Genomic DNA, 17906 nt, shown 5'->3' with positions numbered 1-17906 from the left:
AGGAAAAAATCAATGAAAATCCACTTTATATCTTGTATGGAAGTGTCAGTGTGTTTTAGAGTTTCTAGTATTCATTTTGCCAAAAACTGGTAAGTGACTGTGGACAATTCATTTAATATTTTAAATCTCATTTCACTCAAATCAAAATTACAGAATTTTGCTAGCAATCTCTGGCTTTCCATTTACCTCTGATTTCCTATTTTATACACCCAAGTGTCCAAATAAATCAATACAAATGTAAAGCACAGAATTACATTAAGAAATCAAAACATCAGATATTGCTATCTTCCCATAATTAATCAAAAAAGTCCAATATTTTAAAAAATTATCACTTTGAAGTAAATAGATTAAAATTTTATTACATTTCAGTATTAAAATTGAAAACTAAATAAAAAGACTTTCACTAAGAAAAACTTTGTAATAAAAATACAAACTTTTTCCCACTTAGTATTTTTATATAAGACAATAAAACACATCCTAGAAATAATATATAAATACGGCACATATTTGGGGATATAGAGACAGAGTTACAAAAATTTACAATACCTGAATGAAAGTAGTTTGTCACTAGGTCTATGTAAAGGGCAACACACAGTTATGACACAGGTCGATTACATTGCCTGCAGTATCTTTCCTTTTTTTTCTCTTTAGTTTTATTTACCTCTCAGCTTTATTGGGGTGTAATAGACGAAACTATAAGTAATTTAAAATGTACGCCATAATGATTTGATGTACATGTACAACTTCACATATTTTTGTGATGATATCTAAGTTCTACTCTCTTAGCAAACTTCAATTACACAATTCACTGTCATCTACTACAGTCACTATGTTATACATCAGAAACTTAGGCATAATTCATGTTATAGCTAAATGTTTATATTTCCTCCACCTTTCCGCCTCCAGCAACCATTTTTCTTCACTCTGTTCAAGTTTGGCTTTTATTTAGATTCCACATATAAGTGATACCATGAAGTATTTGTCTTTCTCTGTCTGGTTTATTTCACTTAACATCATGCCCACAAGATCCATCCATGTTGTCATAAGTGGCAGGATTTCCTTCTTTCTCGTGGCTAAATAATATTCCATTATGTATATATACACCACATCTTCTTTATCTATTCATCAGTGATGGACACTAGCATTGTTTCCATATCTTGCTATTGTAAATAATGCTGAAATGAACAGGGAGCATTTCTTTCAGGATGAAAGAAAAGAAGTGAGAATGATGGATCATACAAAAGTTTTATTTTCAGTTTTTTGAGGAATCTCCAGAATGTGATTGGTGGCTATGGCTGCCCCAATGTGCATTCCTACCAATAGTGTATAAGAGTCCCCTTTTACCCACATCCTTGTCAACATTTGTTATCTCATCTTTTTGATGATAGCCATTCTAACAAGTATGATCTGACAGTTCATTGCGTTTTTGATTTACAATACCTTGATAATTAGTGATATAGAGTACCTCTTCATTATTGGTCATTTCCACATCTTCTTCAGAAAATGTCTATTCAGTTCTTCTGCTTGTTTTTCAGTTAGTTTTTGTGTTTTGTTGGGTTTTTTTGCTATTGAGTTATGTGAGTTTTCTATTTTTGATATTAACCCATATTAGATATATTTACAAATATTTTCTCCCATTCCATAGGTTGCCTTTCCATCTGGTTGATAGTTTCCTTTGCTGGGCAGATTTTTAGTTTTATGTAGTCTTACTTGTTTGTGCCTTTGTTGCCTTTGCTTTTGGTGTCAAATCAAAAACAAACTACTGCCAATACTGACATCAGGGTTCTCTTCCCTTATGTTATCGTCTAGAAGTTTTGTTACAGGTCTTATTTTAATATAATTTGAAATCAAGAAGTGTGATGCCTCTGGACATGTCTTTTTTCTCAAGATTGCTTTGGCTATTCAGGGTCTTTTGTGGTTCCACAGAAATTTTAGGATTTTTTTTCTATTTCTGCGAAAAATGTCATTGGAATTTTCATAGGGATTACACAGAACCTGTAGATTGCTTTGGGTAGTATGGACATTTTAACAATATTAATTTTTCAAATCCATAAGCATGGAATATCCTTCCATTTATTTGTATCTTCTTCAATTTCATACATCAGTGTCTTACAGTGTTCAGTGTACAGATCTTTAACCTCCTTGGTTACATTTATTCTTAGGTATTTTATTCTTTTTGATGCAATTGTAAATTAGATTGTTTTCTTAATTTCTGTTTCTGATGGTTTGATGTTATTTCATAGAAATGAAGCTGGTTTTTATATATTGATTTTGTATCCTGCAACTTTACTGAATTAATTATTAGTTCTAGTAGTTTTTTGGTGGTCTTTAGGGTTTTCTATATATAATATCATGTTATCTGTAAATAAAGATAATTTTACTTCTCCCATTCTGATTTGGATGTCTTTGCTTTCTTTTTCTTGCTAATTGCTCTGGCCTAGAATTTCAGTACTATGTTGAGTAAAAGCGGCAAGAGTGGGCATCCTTGTCTTGTTTCTGATCTCAGAGGAAAGGCTTTCAGCTTCTCTCCATTGAGTATGATGTTAGCTATGAGCTTGTTAACATGGTCTTTACTATGCTGAGGTACATTCCCTCTACCCCCAGTCTTTTCATCATGAATGGTTGAATTCTGTCAAAAACTTTTTCTGCATCTATTGAAATAATATGATTTTTATCTTTCATCTGTTAATGTGATGTATCACACTGACTGATTTCCAAATGTTGAACCATTCTTACACCCCTGGAGTAACGACCACTTGATCATGGTGTACGATCCTTTTAATACACTGCTGAATTTGGTTTGCTAATACTTTGTTGAGGATTTTTGCATCTATGCTCATCAAAGATATTGGCCTGTAATTTTCTTTTCTTGTAGTATCCTAGTCTAATTTTGGTATCAGGGTAATGCTGGCCTCATAAAAAGAATTAGGAAGTGTTCTCTCCTCTTATTTTTCAGAAGGATTTGAGAAGGATTAGTACTATCATTCTTCAAATGTTTGGTAGAATTCATTAAGTGAAGCCATCTGGCCCTGGACTTTTCTGTGGGATGGAGTGGTGGAATGTTGATTACTGATTTAATCTTCTTAGTAGGACTGGTCAGTTTAGAGTTTCTATTTCTTCATGATTCAGTCTTGGTAGTTAGTGTGTTGGTTATATCCATGTATTTTGGTATTTTCCAGTTATCTTTCTACTACTGATTTGCATTGTGTCCTTAGCTGACACAATGGATTATTTTTATCCTTTAAATTTGGTAAGTTTTTGGTTTTTTTTTTTTTTAAGCTCAACAGTCATGTATATCTTGGTGAATGTTCCATATGAGCTTGAGAAGAATGTGTATCGGATGCTATTCTTGGATGAAGTAGTCTATAGATGAAAATTATATCCAGTTGACTGATAGTTTTATTGAGTTCAACTATGTGCTTATTGATTTTCTGCCTGTTGGATATGTCTGTTTCTGATAGAGGGGTTGAAGTCTCCAAATATAGTAGTGTATCAACTATTCTATGGAACTCCTGGCAGTTCTATCAGTCTCTGCCTAAACAAGTTTGATGTTCTGTTGTTAGGCACATACACATGGGAGACTGCTATGTCTCTTGGAAAACCGACCCTTTCATCATTTTGTAATGTCCTTCTTTATCCCTAATAACTTGTCTTGCTGTGAAGCCTGTTGTCTGAAATTAATATAGCTACTCATGTGTTTTCTTGATTCCTGTTAGGATGGTATATTTTTCTCCATCTATTTACATTTAATCCATATGTTTCTTTATATTTAAAGTGGGTTTCTTTTAGAGAACATATTACTGGGCCTTGTTTTTTTGATTGACTCTAACAATCTCTGCATTTTATTTCACCCATTTAGATCATTGACATTGAGAGTGATTAATGGTATAGCTGGTACAATATTCATTACTGTCTTCTACTTGTTGCCCTTGTTCTTTGTTCTCATTTTTTTCTTTTTCTCTTTTTTTCTTTTTCTGCCTTTTGTGGTTTTAGCTAGCTTTTATATCATTCCATTTTCGCTGTCTTACCAGTATATCAGTTATACTTCTTTTTTCACCTTTTTTTAGTGGTTGCTCTTGAGTTTGCAATATACATTTACAACTAATGCATGTCTACTTGCAAATAATGCTATACAGCTTTGTAGGTACTGTACCTTATAGTAACAAAATAATCCTACTTCCTTCCCACCTCATGTATCATTGCTGTCATTCATTACAATTATACACAAGCATACACACATACATACATATGCATTTATTTTCATTATCAAGATTTCCATCTCTCTACTTACATTGCCCATCTGCTCTTGCTTGCTGTCTAATTAATCCATTAGAGACCTTAGCATAGTAATTATAGCTGTTTTAAATCCCCAATCTGATAATTCGAGCGTCCCTGCCATATCTGGTTCTGATGTTTGATATGTCTCTTAAAATTGTGGGTTTTGCCTTCTGGTACACCTTACAATTTTTTTTCTTGATTGCTGGACATGATGCAACAGGCACTGGTTCCTGTGGCTGTTTCTGCTTAAAAGTCTCTACTCTGGGAAGCAGTAACTCCTTATATTTGCCTGTCTGTCTCTCTAATCTTGGAAGCAAGCACTTTGCTCCATGTCCTCCCCTATCTTATGGACCCAAGAAGAGCTGATTTTTCAGTCTTTTCAGGTTTTTGCTTATTGTTAGAACCGAGTGATGATTTATAAGCTCTTTATATGTGAAATCAAATGTCTTTTTCTTTTTATACCCAGGTAGATTTTTTTAGATTAGTTTCCTTCTTTTCTGCCTTTGAAGCACTAACAAAAATCTTTAAATCTGCATGTAGCATTATCATACACACACACATACACACACACATACACACACACACACAAAACCCACAGGTAATATTCTATATTAGAAGCTGAAATAGGGAAATTACTAGACTATCAGTTTCAAGATCACGGGGAAAAATGCAGTCAGTGTGCCTGCACCAAGACAGCGCAAACAGGGGAGGGATATGGAAATGTGCTGCTCACCAAAAATGCACCCTTTGACTGTTTATTAGTAAATCATCAATAAATATGTCAGAATATCACAGTGATATTCTGGGTTATCATTAACTTCATGTTTTTTTTTTAATTCCAGAGTACCTTATAAAAATGTTAACTTTTTATGTTAATAAAAAAAAAATCCTATCACATAACTCACCAAAATAACTAAAAATAATTCTGAAGTGGCTGTATTAGCTAACAGAAGCTAACTACTAAGATCAACCAACCTACATTTATTGAGGGCCTACTACACACTTAATAGAGTTAACAAGAGTAGGAAGAAAGATGTTCAAAATTCATCACAAAAAAAGTATGTTTATAAAGGTAGACGTGGGTTGAACTTATGTATGGGTATTTTTTCAAAAGGCCCCAATATGATTTTGATGTACAGCCAGGGTTAAGAATCTCTGGTCTTTAATGATAAAACGCACACCACTTAGCACAGCATTCAAAGCTCTTCATGGCTTGACCCCTGTCTATTTTCCATCCTTCATCTTCTGCCTCTCTCCTCTTTGTAGTCTCTACCTAATCCTATTTACCAGTGTCTCACAAAATGCTATCCTATGTTTTCATCATGTTATTGCACTTGTTACTCCCCTTCTCTGGAATGATTTGTTATCACTAGTCACCTGATAAATAGTGACTAACATTTCATCACTTAGTTCAAGCTCTGCTTCCTATAGAAAGTCTTTCTTGATACCTGAAAATGGATATGACAATATCTTCCTCCAAAGCCATTAGTAACTTGTGCATATTACTATCACCACACCTGCAAGAAGGTGTCTCCACCCACTTGACTTTCTCTATTACACAATAAATTCATAAAGAACTAAGTTTACTCTTATTTGTATCCTTGATAAGGGTCATTGGTAATATATTTAATTGTGTTATTTCAAAGATAATGATCTAAGCTTGATTCCAAAATCTATACTGAACTTACTAGTTCATGACCTTGAGCAAATTCCCCAAAACTCTATGACTCAGCGCCTTCAATGTTGAATTGGAATGAATAATATGACCTACTTCCTAGTTCAGATGAATGACACAATGCACTGAAGCCCTTAAAGCATAGTAATCACTAGATTAATGTTAACTATTATTTTATTGTGACTGTCGTTGTGTGGTCAGGCACTTCTATATATACTGCATTTATAAAATCTCAAAATGAAACCGAACAGGTGTTATTTCTGCTATTTTACAGATAATTAAAGCAAAGCCAAGACAGTAATCCATTTTCTAAGAAACTCATTCTCAATAAGGCATAGGACTGAGATTCAGTCTCAGACCTATTTGACTATGCAGCACTGAGCAGAGAGAAATAAAGAAACAAGAATCAAGCATCTTACTGACCAAACTGCAAGATATCTCTGCTTTACAGATTATTTCCTACCTCTATTGAAGTCAAGCAGAAAATCCCCCTTAATTCATCTTTAATCTATTCTCAGAGTTAGAAGGAAAAAAAAAAAATCATGGCTTCCAAGCTTTTACCTCTCTATTCTTGACAATTCAGAGCAACTCTGACATCTCAAGCTTTTCATTATTGTTTTCAATATTTCAGAGTCGAGATATCAAGTACTTCCTACTGACTTCTAACTTTTCTTTCTCATTTTGCTTTCCACTGCATTTATTTTTGAACAGAAGAAACCTAGGTTATGCATGACTGTTCCTTAATTCCACAGCTGTTTGTTTTAATTAGAAAAAGCTATGGGCAGAATACCATGCAGATTCTCCATTGTGGTCATTGTGTAATAAGAATTTTTTTTTCAACATTTTTCCTGTTTAATTCACTAATAGTCAAGTCCTGGGTTTATGCAAAAGGTATGCTCTATGTGACTGATATATGTAAACGTCATCAAATAGATACAGCAGAGATCTTCCTTAAAATTTTTTATCTTTCTCTAGAGATTTCTTAAGGGAGACATCTTTTAATATTTAAATAAACATTTTTTTGACATTTAAACAAACTTAATTTATACAAATTTATAGTTTGTGGTTAAATTCCCAGATCATGACTTTTTTCCAAACATATTTAGTCAGTTAATCTATTTCATTTTTCCTGTTGTCAGTTTTGAAGAAAAATGCTACTTTAAGCTCCTTTCTCAATGCCCTTACAAAGAGGTACTTCAAGATTCAAAGAAATGTTATTACTTCTTAGTCTGGATTCACTTTCCTAGTGTAGGTATCTTTCCCATCCTAAAATATTATGTATTTATTCAATTCTCTTACCTTTATGGAAATAATATAGTGTGTTGGTTAAGAATGTAAGCTTTGGAGGTATAATGTCTAAATCCAAATCCTTACCCTGCATGTTTATTTCCTAGTACTGCCATAACAAAGTATGACAACTAGTTGGGTCAGAATAGCAGACATTTATTGTTTTACACTTCTGGGGTCTAGAACCAGTCTAAAATCAAGATGTCAGCAGGGCTGGTTCCTTCTGAGAACCATGAGAGAGAATCTGTTTCATGCCTCTGTCCTAGCTTACAGCAGTCTGTTGGCAATCTGCAGTGTTCCTTGGCTTGTAGATGTGTAACTCCAATATCTGCTTTAATCTTCACATAGCCTTCTCCCTGTGTGCATGTCTGTCCAAATTTCCCCCTTTTCATTAGGACACCAGTCATATTGGATTAGGGGTCCACAGTACTCCAGTATGACCTCATCTTAACTAATTACATCTGCAATGACCCCTTTTCCAAAAGAGGCCATATTCTGAGGTACTGGGAATTAGGACTTAAACATATGAGTTGGGGGGGGGGGCACACAATTAAACCTATAACACTCTGTTATCCTTTAACACTGTGTCAAGTTACTTAACCTATTTTGCATCCTGATTTCCTCACCTATAAAATAGAGATGAAAATAGTAATATTAACTTTATAGGTTGTTGTGAAGAGTATACAATTGAATACACTGAAGTACTCAGAATGGGGCCCAGGAAGGAGTAAGCACTCAAAAACTCAAGAGTTTATACTGCATTTGGGCAGCTATTTCTGGGAAAATGGCCCATAGAAAAGTTAATTGTCTTAAAAGGAAACACTGGCAATCTTAAAATCGAAGCTCCTTAAAATGTCATTTACTAGACAAAAATATAAGGTTTAGAGGCATATCAATTTTCTTTCTATAGTTTAGGAATTACACATTCATTCTATAGTTTATTTTTAAACGCATAAGAATTGTGTATGGAAACTGGATCAATACTGGGCACAATATTTTTTGTCACAAATTTTCTCATATTAACCAGGCACATGGTTAATGACAAGAATACTGCATAATATTTTAATTTTGAATGCACTGAAATTTTGGACATACTCATAAGCATAAGCCACTTGCTAAAAGTCCAATTTCTTGTAAAGAAAAGGTTAGTTCAAGCCACCTATATGTTTCCTTATCTTCTATACTGCAGTTGATAAGCATTTTATCATAACAAGGGGTGTTTCAAATTGTACTTGGGTAAAAGCAAATATACACTATCCTTTTGGGAAATTGGCTTCATGATTCTATCATAATATGCCTCCTAAATTGCTAATACTCTATTGAGGGTAGTAGCAAAATGACGACTAACTCCCCTAGGCTGAACTGGAAGACTCTATAGACTCTAATTATACAAAGTCATATTCACTTCATAATTGAGTTTTTAGTGGAAGGGCTGAAATTCTAAAGGAAGTTATTTGGATGATTATATTACCAGTGATTAGACATATGCGAGGTTTTGGCCACTCATTATCCATTCCACTTGTTTTAGTGGCATTTTTAAGGAATTAACTTGTCTCCTATAGTGTCCATTCATGATAAGTTTGTCAATCAAGGGGCCCTACTCTTTCTATGATACAGAGGCTCATGACCCAATCCAAGCTAACCAGACACACTCTTACAGGATTGATATTTTTAGCTCAGTAATACAATTATAGGAAGAAAAGGGTTGAAATCAATTCAGTTCAGTGAGACTGATGATTAATTCCTGGCGTCTAGATCCCACATGCTGCTCTGACTCCTATCCTTTTCTAAAGTTGGTTCTCTAGGAGTCTCTTTGCTTCTGTGGAATCATCATATCCAAAGTCTTACAAATCCAAAAGTTATATTATAAATTCAGTATTTATTTATAGGACATCTACTTCTTAAAAATTTCTTTTCTGCTTATTTAACTAGCTTTAATTCCTATTTGCTGCAAACAAAGAACTGGAATGAATCCCTAAATCAGGGTTTCTCAAACCATCTGCATCCACATTTAGTAGAATGCTTGTTAAAAATGAACACTCCTAAACACTATATTGAACACACTAAATCCAACTCTTTGGAAGTGGTGCTCAGTAATGTGTCATTTGAACAAGTTCTGCAGCAATTCTTACAGACACTAAGACTCAATAGCTGCTAGATCCAAACTGCAGGAAAATAAAAAGTAGCCCACATGGAGGAGAAGCAGGGACTGAAGACTCAAACTATATGGCCTCTCATTAGATACTGAAGTTGTCATTATTACTCATTAATCAAGACTGCTTATACAGTGCCTAATGAGTTTAACTATATATGGACAAATTAGTAAAATAAACAGGCAAAAGCACACTGAAATGGGCATTACAAATTTAAAAATAATACATATAAACAAAATAAAGAGTAAAAATGACTATTACTCAAGATCATAACTATTAAATGCTAATTTAAAAAGCTGTATGATACAGGGAAAGGAATTCTTCCTTATGTTTGCCAAATAATTCCCTATTCTTTTATTTATTTTATTTTTTGAGTAAAGGTAGATTTATTTAGAGAGAGACACACTGCATAGAGTGTAGTCTGTTTCAGAAGGCCATGAGGTGTCGGGGTTTGGTGCTCAGATTAGAGTAAAAGTAGGTACACACTCCACAGTCAGAGTGTGGGCCATCTCCAAAGAGAAGGGAGCAAAAAGGTGGACACGAGGCACCATGTTGCCAGTTTTTATGGGCTTGGTAGCTACATATGCTAATAAGTGAAAGGACCAGTCTAACTACCCTGAGGAAGGGGCTGGGATTACCAGGAAGTCAGCCATTTCCCACCCTTTGACTTTCCGTGGCTAGCCTTGGGACTGTCATGGCATCTGTGGGCATGTTATTTACCATGCTAATATATTACAATGAGTGTCCAATGAAGCTCAAGGTCTACTAGAAGTCAAATCTCCCACCATCTTGAGTCTTAAGGCCTACCAGGGGTTAAATCTTTTGCCATCCTGGTGTTAATTGTTGTGTTATTCCTCGAATGGCTATGCCCTGTCTCCTTCCTTCCTGTCTCCTTTCCCCTCAGAGATTTTATTCCCATAATCTTATGGGGTTGCAGAGGTGCAAAGGTCTGTCTTCTGAAACTACTTCCAGGCTGAGTAGGGGCATTGACCCTGCCTATCAGGGAGTAAAAATCTCAGAATACCTATCTAGGGGCCCCAGGGGCAGGATAGCCTTTTGTTTTTGAGTCCAAGGGTGGTATGGGCTGGAATCCTTGCATAGCCATCATCTGATACGGGACTGTTTGTAACCCACTGTTTCCACTGACTTCTGATGAATCTTCTTAAAGATGAAGCTCCTTTGTAACAGCAGTTTAACAGTCTATAATGACAAAAAGACTTAAAAGTCATGGTTAAACATCCAGTCAGGCTGTTAATTACTTGCCACATGGTCTTAATTTGGATGTCAGAGTGGTTGCCTTGGTGGATCTTCTCGAGTCCGAAGAGACAGAGCGATAGAGGAAAGAATGAGAAAAGATCAAGGAGAGAAAAGCCTTGGGCTTGGTGGGCTCCTTCACGGATAGAGAGCTGGTCTCTGCTAGATCCTGCAGGCAGCTTCAGCCACCACCTAAGGGCTACTTGAATCCCATGGTGTGGGAGAAACCCCCTGCTACCCTCTGAAGAGAGGGGAGCCGAAGCCCAATAGGCTGATCGAGGTTATGCCCTTTGAGCCCCATTTCTTTATGTAAATACCCTATGTTGGGCACCAGAGAGATGATGAAGGAAAAACGTGTGTGGGGCGTGAGGAGGGCTGTGTCCCAGGTCTCCTTTGAATCACTGGGACATGTCCCATCAAGTGTGGGTCCTTGGCTTTCCATAGGAAAGAGCAAGCCACAGTTGAGTAAAAGTAGATTTATGTAGAGACATACATACTGCATAGAGTGTAGGCTGTTTCAGAAGGCAAGAGAAAGGTCACGAGGTGTGGGGGCTGGGTGCTCAGATTAGAGTAAAAGGTACACACTCCATAGACAGAGTGTGGGCTGTCTCAGAAGAGGAGGGAGCAAAAAGGAGGCACTATTCTTTTAAAATAGATTACCAATATTTATAAGTGATAAAGTTTCAGTGCTTCAAAAAGTTTTCAAAACATTAATGTAGAGGAACAATATTTAAATTCAGTATCTTTGCATTTTTAATATTCTAAGAGTTGCCTGAAATTCTCCTTTCCATTTAGAAAGTACACTGATCTAACAGGCTTATGACCTGATTTCTTTTTCCTCTGTGGTTACTATTTGTTTTATCAGCTTTGCCAAGTAACTTATCGCCCATATAAATTCCATTAGTAAAATAAGTGCAGTAAATTATGCCGCTTACCTACTTTGGAGAAATGGAATAAAAAAGATAAAGTGGTAGAAATAAATTAATACACAGGTGAAAAGCATTTGGTCTATTTCTTCATTTTTCCTACTATGTCAAATACTCCATCAACTGGAGATACAATCAATTTCTCTATGTGTGTTAATGGGAGAGACTGCTGAGTGCAAAACATGCTTGAGTTTTTCAGAGAAATATCCTCCTTAAGCACAAAGATGCTATCCATTATTTTGAACTTAAATTAGAACTGATTTTCCTATAAAGCACAGCCTCAAGCAAGTTATATCTAGAATACTTAATGTGATATGGCCTGAAATATAGTAGAAAAAATTAAAATGTACACACACTTTAAATTTATAGTTCTTTTCACTACAGCACTAAAATGAAATACTTGAAATTATGTGAACCACTACACAGTAGTAAAAAATAACTTGTTTATAGAGCAAATATCATAGTGTTTCAGGCTGTGTATGTGTGTGTGTGTGTGTGTGTGTGTAATAGACAGTATTAGGTCAGAGTCCAAATAACTGCTAAAGATTATAAGAGCTACAGTAACAATTAAGTAAGCTATTTTAAACTTTTGAACAAAATACAACTCAAGCTTACCGTACAATATTTATGTGAAGTATTTTCCATTTCCTATGTGTGATCGTCATATAATAAACATTTAATGCAGAATTTCACTCATCAAATCAGAATGGTGAAAAGCTCAAGACGACAGGAAGCAGATGCTACCTCTATTTCCCCATGAGATTGGAAGATAGCTCTTACACTGCCATGGATTACCACATACTTAGTTTTAAGAAGAAATACACATTAATTGTTTAAAACTTATGTTTTCATAATGTTTAAAACTTATCAGTAGTTCTCAAGGACAGGAGAGCAAGCAAATGAACACATCTCTTTTCCTTTGAGGACTTCCAAAAATCACAGACGTCTAATCTAGGTATTTGTAGTATGATTTTATTGGAAAGGGAGCATCATACAGTGCTTGAAAGCACAGATTATGATAGGAACTAAACTTCCTGAAGTGAAAGATGACTGCATTTAATTGTATTCCTTCCTCTTCGTACTATGTGGGCTTAATTTCCCCTCTTTATATATTTGTCAAAAGTGAAAGCAATGATCTCACCCCTTCTATCATTTTCTTTAAAAAGTAACTTTTATAACTTAAGCAAAAGTATTCTTGATTAATGGATGACACTCATTAGCTGAAGATAAAGTGGTCTGCGTGCCATGGTATGCCCTCTTTTATAACCATTATAACTGGGCTGGGATACTTTCCAATCTCCAAAACAGAGCCAATAAATATTATCTGAGCCTGAAGTTTTCCTTATGAGAAAATGTAGGGATCTACTTCCTGACTCTAGTGACCCCAACCAGTTTGGATGAGTGACTATTTTTTAAAATAATTTCTCCAAATCTGAAAATGCTGCCATTCAAAATATATCCTCGCTAGAGATTCATTTGCCAGTGACAGCATATAATCAAAATTAATCCTCTAGTTGCTCTAAATCAGGGATGATGTAAATTAGGCTTTTGCCTAGGAATGAAGCAGCAAGGAGAGTCTAAGATTGGTGGCTGTCACTCTAAAATGTATTGGAAGGCTCAGCAAATGGAGCTATGGAGGTGTTGGGGAATGAGGCAGTGTTTATCATCCAGGAAAAAAGAAAAGGAGGCAGACAGAGCCCTGCTTCTTCACTTTTGCTATGACATTCTCTCATTTTCACTCTGGGGAAAACTATGGCTAAATCCCTGACTTCAGAGTTTACTGCCATGAGCAAAAGCACAGGTGACCAAGCTATTCTATGTATTCACAAGAACGAAAATGAAGTTAGTGTGTTTAGAGCATATGATCAAGATCCCATATTGTTAAAGGTACCACTTTCCCCTTTGTATCTCTAAAATGCTTCTCTCACATATTTGACATGTGTTTCCTGATAAGAGAAACAGTACACATAGCGGACACAGAGGTGGCTTTCTTTCCTTTTCTTTTTCTTTTTAAAATCTTTGCCCTCTGTAAATTTTGTATGGGAATGCTGTCATGTTAGATAGATGGATGATGTTACCTCCTCTAAAGGGATCAGGAACTCATTTTAGGAGCAGATGAGAAGGGAAACAGCTATCCAGCTGCTGTTTTGAATGGGCAAAGTTTTGGTAGAACCCTATTTAGCTGAGTAACTGAACTCTGATACCTTCAGATTTTTTTGTTGTTGTTGTCGTTGTTGGATGGTGGTGATGTAGCTAGCCTTCTTTCCTCAGAGAATTTTTAAACCTATTTTCTATTCTTTATTTTTCTGGAGTATAACAGACTGACAAAATTTTAGAGGTGAAGATGGAAGAAATGATTAACATCTCAGTCATGCAAATAACTTCATAGAACAACAGTTACCATCATTTTTAAACTGTCTTCCTGACTACTCTAAACTAATCCCAGAATTTCCATCAGACTGCTCCTATTGCAAAGCCTTCTCTCCTTGTTCTACATCTTCTCTCTTATGTTCTCTCTCAGTAGCAGAACAAGTTTTTCTACTGTCTCACACAGAGGAATTTGGGACACCTCTTGATACACAAGACCTCACCGAAGAAAAATTTCCAAATAAAGGAAGTTAAATCTCTTGAGGATGTTCTTATTTGGGGGCGTTTACTTTAAATGCAATTCTTCAGTATTATAAATAAGACTGAGATGAAAATCCTTGTATATAAATCTTAGCCTGTCTTTATCTGTGCATTCCCCTAGAATTTAAATTCATAAAAGTGGAATTAATGTATCCAAGTCGATGAATATTTTTCAACATTCTGCTTAATTGCTTTCCAGAACACTTTACATCTTCAAAAGAAATGTGTGTTTTCATAGCATTCTCTGAGGCATGATATATTAACCTGAAACCATAACATATCTAGAAAGCACAGTTAAACAGGATGTCCAAAGATTCTCTACACATTAAAAAACTAAAAAATTAACAGAGAAAAAGATTAATAGACATCCTTCCATAAAATTATAAACTCCTCCAAAAATATTAATTAAAATACTAAGAAATGAGAACTGGGGAAGGAAATTTCCTTGCTTTTAGCCTAAGTTCTTATTCAAATTCTCAACCCTCTTTCAACTGTTTTCCTAGCTTGTTCCACCTGAGGAGTTTTTCAAAGCTGGACAGTATTAGAAGATTGTATATGTATGTGGATATTACATGAATTTGGGATGATTTTTATTTAAACTGGAAGGTAAGAAACCCGACTTCAGAATAAAGTTCCATTGGTTGTAATTCGATGGCTGACATTTTGACAGGGAACTTATCATTGATATATAAATTACTATTAAAGTGATTGGTAAATCAGTATTTTATTCCCCAATTGCCTATTGTTCAATGTGTGCATGTCTTCAGAAGCAAATATTAGAGAGGAAAAAATGATGAGTGGGAAAATTTGGAGGTTGAAGCCAATCTTGATATCCAAACAGCAATAAAAATAATTATTTCAATTATTTTTAAAATACACTATATTGGAGGGAGGATGAGAATTATAAAGTGTTGGATTTGAAAATAAGAATAGTATTGTAATTTAGAAACTAAATTGATGGTTTTCAGTGCTTTTTGACATTCTAAGTGTACAAATCTAAATGTCAACAGCTAATCATGGATAATCTGCTATTGATTTTTCTCTGTTTAAAAATAGCAAATTCTGGCAGCAATTTTTATATGTATGTTCTTGTACAGGCACATTTCTCAAATATAAAATACAGGATCTATCAAACAGTAATTTACCAATTTCTCAAGATAAATGTTAAAGAATACCAGCAATTTCAAAGTTATGAAACACTGCTAAAAATAAATATTTAATAGAGTTAGGGAAGAGAGAATTACAATAAAACAAGAATAGCAGGAGATGGCAAGAAACTAGAGAAACATTTTTAATCTTTAAATTGCATATAAAGTAACCTATACAGGTTTTACAATTTTACCGTCATCTAAAGGTAAAATAATCAGTAGACAAAACCACATATAATCCATTAAAATTGAGATTTTTCTGTTGTTATAGTTTTTGTGTTATATTTTTTAAAGAAGCCAAACATCATTAAATAAACTACTTCTTAAAGAATACAATAAAACTTTTAATGAAAAAGCCAAGTCATACCACCTAAAAGCTCTATGTTAATCTAAACTATTGTTCACTGGATTTTTTTTTTTATTTATATGCAGAGTAAGTTTTAATCTTTAAGTGCAGAATAACCAATTCAAAGTAACTTAAAAACAGGTTTCTGGAGGAGTCATTCATTTTAATTCTCTTATTATTTACATATATTCATGATGATGAATCCTGATAAATGTGAGACTCATTTTCATTTCCCTTGTGTAACTCAAGATTCTTATTTGTTTGTACATTTTTAAATTATTTACCTTCATTTCATCTTTGCTATATTGCTAGTATTTAACTGTCAAATATATCTCTTCAATTTTACAACACTGTCCTTCAGGCCAGGGGGCAGATCTTATTTCATTTATAGTACTCACACCAAGTTAGGGCCAATATATGTTCATGATCAATATACTGAATAAATATATTGATTCCACAGTGATTCCACATAATAATTCATAGATCCTTGAGAACAGTACTTTTATCTTTTCATCTCTGTAAACAATAATACATAGATGTGAACTTATCTGTGGGACAGCTAAATCCACGTTATTTTGCTAAATGAATGTTTTAATTATTCAGTGACATATAAATAGTCTCATTAGTTAAATCTTAAACTCTAAGAAGCCCAGGACAAAGTGACCCACCTTTGTATTTCTTGTTCCCAGCACAGTGAAAAAACATAGTTAAGTATCAACATTTCATTTAATATTGGATGAATATATATTTAATTTGGAACTAATTTAAGAATTTTAGGAAAATATATATGAATAAACCATATAGGTTAGGAACTGAATTGATACCTAAGTAACAAAAATAAAAATGAACAAACAAAAACTGCAAGGTAACTATAGCTATATTACAATAAAAATATTTGAGAACTTTATAATAGAAAGAGGTTAATAATTTTATCTGATTTTAAGGCTTGATAATTTTAGGGGAAAAATTTCAGTTAGCTTTAACAAGCATATTAAAACTCTAGGATGCTAACCTTTAAAACAAATTCTTAAATATTAATTCTGCTTTGCTAGGTAACAAGAGCTCTTGAAAAATCTAAAAGAAAGCACGCGCACACACGTACAGATATTTGATCATAAACTAGTGACTATCATAAAGGTTCTTACACATGTTATTTTTACAAACAAACTACCTAACTGTTATTTTAATAACTTGGGTGAACTACAGTTTTCTAATCTATAAAATAAAGTTATTATACTATAACAGTTTAAGACAGTAAGTTATTATAAGTACCTTTTTTGGTCTAATGTAGTATCATAAAAATAACAATAAAATTGAAGCATGTTAATTTTTTACATATTTTAAACCAGGCTAAGCAAATATGCTATATGAACAATATTCACTTCTGAAATTTTTTTTTCTTCTTCAGATAAAAATTAGGATCACTTTCTGACTGCTTCCTCATTAAACTGAGTATATAAAATAGCCAAGGTAACAGTGGACTTTCCTCATTAAATGTTCAAGGGTTCTAAAATTTTCCTGGCTATTTCATTCCTTTTTTTTTGCTGAAGCATTATAATTGTTAACAAGGTACCAATGTATAGATTTCATTTAATTTTAGAAATGGACAAAAGTCTTACGATTTTGTGCAATGCGACCTATTAGTTTGTTCAGTTTTCTTCTGTCATACATAATGGCAACCACTAATTATTTTTACTTGCATTTACAACTTAAATATAATCTAAGTCTACTTTAAGTCCAGAGGGAGAGCAGAAGGAAATTTTCAGGATTTGTCTTCAATGGACACATTTTTGTTTGCAGAGATTAAGGATCTAACCCAGGGTATTGTTAGATATATAGAACAAGTTCATTTTTTAAAACAGTACCATAACTCAGTTTTTCTACCCCTATCTTTCTTTCATTCTGGCCTGTTTATAGCTACTTAGCTACTGCATTATATTTTAAAATAACCGTCAGTTGTCTGAGATATCAATTTTTGTAACTTATTTATTCACTGCTACATAGTTTAATTCTCTAATTACACATTTAATTTCAATTATTTTTAGCAATATTAAAGTATCATAGCAACATAAGGAACACAATTTTGCCTTTAAAAGTAAAAATTAAGGTGATATTAAGAAAATTCAACTCAAATTTGAGGGCAATCATTTCAATTAGTTTTAGATAATTCTTATTTGGAATACATTCTAATGTAATTTTTTTTATTTCCTA

General features: G+C 33.9%; 1 protein-coding gene and 2 long non-coding RNA genes across 7 annotated transcripts in view; 1 reads left to right on the top strand and 2 right to left on the bottom strand.

Moving 5' to 3' along the window:
• EPHA6 (EPH receptor A6) overlaps positions 1-17906 on the bottom strand; it is a 730766-nt gene that overhangs the window by 704378 nt on the left and 8482 nt on the right. The window lies entirely within an intron of this gene.
• LOC116666579 lies at positions 1783-11603 on the bottom strand. The gene is made up of 3 exons (XR_004323530.1): positions 11498-11603; positions 2772-2775; positions 1783-1792 (listed from the first exon to the last, which is right to left on the bottom strand). It is a non-coding gene; the product is annotated as an uncharacterized LOC116666579 (long non-coding RNA).
• On the top strand, positions 9824-17450 carry LOC116666584. Its single transcript, XR_004323533.1, has 3 exons — positions 9824-9885; positions 9994-9998; positions 17437-17450. It is a non-coding gene; the product is annotated as an uncharacterized LOC116666584 (long non-coding RNA).

This window comes from Camelus ferus, chromosome 1 (assembly GCF_009834535.1).
Source record: "Camelus ferus isolate YT-003-E chromosome 1, BCGSAC_Cfer_1.0, whole genome shotgun sequence".
NCBI classification, from domain to species: Eukaryota; Metazoa; Chordata; class Mammalia; order Artiodactyla; family Camelidae; genus Camelus; species Camelus ferus.
Note: the sequence above shows the minus strand (reverse complement) of the source record. Positions and strands in the feature narration are given on the sequence as shown.